Source organism: Belonocnema kinseyi, chromosome 5 (genome assembly GCF_010883055.1).
Source record: "Belonocnema kinseyi isolate 2016_QV_RU_SX_M_011 chromosome 5, B_treatae_v1, whole genome shotgun sequence".
NCBI classification, from domain to species: domain Eukaryota; kingdom Metazoa; phylum Arthropoda; class Insecta; order Hymenoptera; family Cynipidae; genus Belonocnema; species Belonocnema kinseyi.
Window position 1 is genome coordinate 83,463,327 of NC_046661.1, and position 3,309 is coordinate 83,466,635.

Here is a 3,309-nt window from a genome sequence, read left to right on the forward strand (position 1 = left end):
TATTTAATTAATTTCAATTCAATTAAAATTTCAATTAAACTCTAATTAAATTTTGAATAAGATCGGCGTTCGCGCCGTAACCCCAGTCGGGATATTACAATACGTATATTTCGCGCACGTCTTCTGAGTCTCGAAGCCTTTGACCAATCGGCGCAAGATCTCGAGCGCGGGAGATTTGGAAACCGAATTCAAATCACCTATATAGTACTTTTTTGCATTACGCAAATACAAGACGGGTTGCATTGTATGGTAGAGTTTATATAATTATATTCCCTATGACTACATAGTAAACCTCCTTACTATATAATATTCAATTATACCTTGCGTATAATTATATATTATGCAATAACAACTCTGTCTTTATAATAATGCCACTAAGGAACCCACTAAAAAACACCACCCTTTCTCCTTAGCATTATTCCCCCCGGAATCGCTTTCGCATTATTTCAGGGGATGCAGTTTTTTATCCGTGCCTCGGCTCTCCTCTTTTGTCCCAGCTTAGGCTTCTTCTATAAGTCTGGGCTTCTTGTCGGTCCAGGAGGCTTCCTCAACGAGGCTGTTTCCCTATACGCCAAGCATCTCATCGTCCCCGGCATAAGATCGCTCCAGGGCTTCTCTTCTTTTGCGGCACAGAGGGAGCACTTCGGCATACTCTCGCACGATGCAGCCCTATGGCCCTTCTTGCCGCATCTCTAGCATGCCCTCGTTCGGTCCGGGCAATTGCATTTTGCTGCCATGTGGCCGAAACCTAACATCGGTAGCACCTCGTTGACTCAGACTTGTTGCGCACACGGCAGGACACCCATCCCACCTTCAGGTGTCCCATGCGTACTAGCCTTGCGGCTAGCTCTTCGGTCAGCTCCACAAAAGCCTTTATATTACCTTGGAAGGGTCTTTTCGCGAGACTGGTCTACACATCTCTAACAGCCTCCTTTATAACAGCCGAGAACTCAACTCTGCCCTTCTCTGCCGCGCCGAGTTCCACAAGGACCCCTCCGATTCTTTTCTGCCTGATTCCCTTGATTTTTACTGCATGAGCGTCAGGCCTGACTGCCTGCTTAAGGTCCCTGAGGAGCTCTGCTTAGCTCAGACCCTCGGCTGGTTTGATGAGAACCGCCTTGGGTCTAGCACACCTCTAAGCCTTCTTCGTCCTCTGTTTTTTCCTGGCCGCATGTTCTCCTTCAACCTCGGCCTTTTCAAGGGTCGAGGTTATGGGCGCTGGAGCGTTTCTTGTCCTCTACTTCTTGCTCTGTTTGGAAGGCCCTGTCACAATGGGACTTCTGGCTTGTATCCTTCCTAGCCTTAGCCTTCCACTTTTATGTCATTACTCTTGTCCTGGCCGTCCTACCTACGTTCTCGATAAGATCTCTGTAGAGCCCGTCGCTCTTAATAGACAATTCGCGTAGCCTATTCGCCAATTGTTCGGTCTCTTTTAGACCTTCCCTGGTTGGAAGCCACATGTTTGTCTTTGTGCTACAGAAATCCCTCATTTCTTTTATTTTATCTTGTAACTCCATGAGAAGAGCATGTGTCTCTAAGAGTGCTACATCCATCTCCGCTACGCCCCTGTTGTTCACCGGTATTTCCTTTTCCTCCGTCACGTCCAATAGACCACCCAACTCCTCACATACACTCCTGTTTTTGTTTTGATTATCGTTCTCCATGCTGTTTCCACGAGTAGATAGGGAAGTATAGCTCCACCCCCGCAGAGCCTCGCATGCGAGGGTAAGGTCTAAATAATCTAGCAGGCGACCTGGTATCCTAAAGACACCATTTGGTACAACCTACCCTGGTGCCATTCAGTCCTCGGCAGGGTTGTTAACACCTGAACTTGGGTGGTTTTTTTCTCGATGTATCCTTCACCCAGTCTGTTTGGTCCGCGGGACCTATTTTATTTCAGCCCACCTCTGTTTCGAACGAGCATTCCCCTATCTGCCACCCGGGGACGCGCTACGTTTGCTTAAATGTTCTTAATAGTATTGAAGATTGTATAAATTTCACTCATGAATGCGAGATTAATAATATTATTAACTACCTTGATTTGCAAATTATAAAAACTCCAATTGGTCATTTATTAACAAATTGGTATGAAAAACCTTCTTGGTCTGGTAGATACTTAAACTATAATTCACACGATTTCTTTTACCATAAAATTGGTTCAATGAAAGGTTTAGTAGATAGTAGTAGTTATTTTTAAAACACAAAGGCTTTAGATAATTATTTATTAAAGAAGAAAGATAGTGATTGCATTGAAAATTTATCTCGTGTAATTTCTCTAATTAATTGTAAATGTTGCAATTAAGCCTATATGAGTAAAACTGACCGGAGATTAAAAACCAAAATTGCTGAACACAAAAGATATTGTGAAGTTGGGAATTTTAACACAGATTTGTCACAAGGATCTTGGAATTTTAATCATTACTTTGATTTTGATTTCAAAAATATTAAAAGTATCAGCTACAGAAAAACACATGTAAACGACGTATTATTGAGTCTATTTTGATGAACAAGTTTCAAAAGATTTCAGTTAACTTACACACTGAAATTCTAAATACTAATAAAATTCACCAAAGTATTATAAAATAATGTCATCCTTTTAATAGTTGCGAAGTTTCTTATTTTCAATTTAAACATATTTTTGCGCTTCCTTATCATTAGTTTCAATGAAAACCCGTCCTTTGTTTATCAACGCTCATTGCGTACACTGTCTTCAGGTATTTCTAAACTGGCAATTTTTGTTCGCCCTCCCTAACCTACGATAGTTTCCTTTTTTGTTTTTAAAATGTGGTTCCTAATTGAATGTTTAGATTATTTAAAACTTCAATAACTCAAGTAAAAAAAATTTATAATAATTACGACATTTTTATGTTGACTTTTCTCCTTATTAATACTAATTGTAAAAAATTAATTATTTAGGTTACAACCTTTATAAAAAGGCACGCATTCTACCGAAACGTAAAGGATTGGGAAAGGAGTTTTTAATGAAATAAATTTTAAGCTCAAAAATATATTTTTTGGGTTAATTTTATTTTAATTTATCTAGACCGTAAGACATAAAGAAACATCTATTATTTGACATTTATGAATATTGTCGGTCTCAGAAAGGCTTGATTTCGTTTTAATTCATTATACACTAGTCCGATTAAGACGTTAAGCGTTTTCTGTTTTTGAAAATTCTTAACTTTATTGGTATTGTGGTCTATCTGCCTGCTATCTGCCTGTATTGTTTCAATTAAAATTTGTTGGTTTGTGAAATTAGGTTCATTCGAAAATTTAGTTAAGTCAAAAAAATATTTTTTATTATCTAAA

The 3,309-nt window shown here is 39.1% G+C and overlaps 1 protein-coding gene across 1 annotated transcript in view; it reads right to left on the bottom strand.

The window, feature by feature from the left end:
- The window catches only part of LOC117173139, an 11,577-nt gene that overhangs the window by 919 nt on the left and 7,349 nt on the right, over positions 1–3,309 (bottom strand). The gene's annotated exons all lie outside the window — the stretch shown is intronic.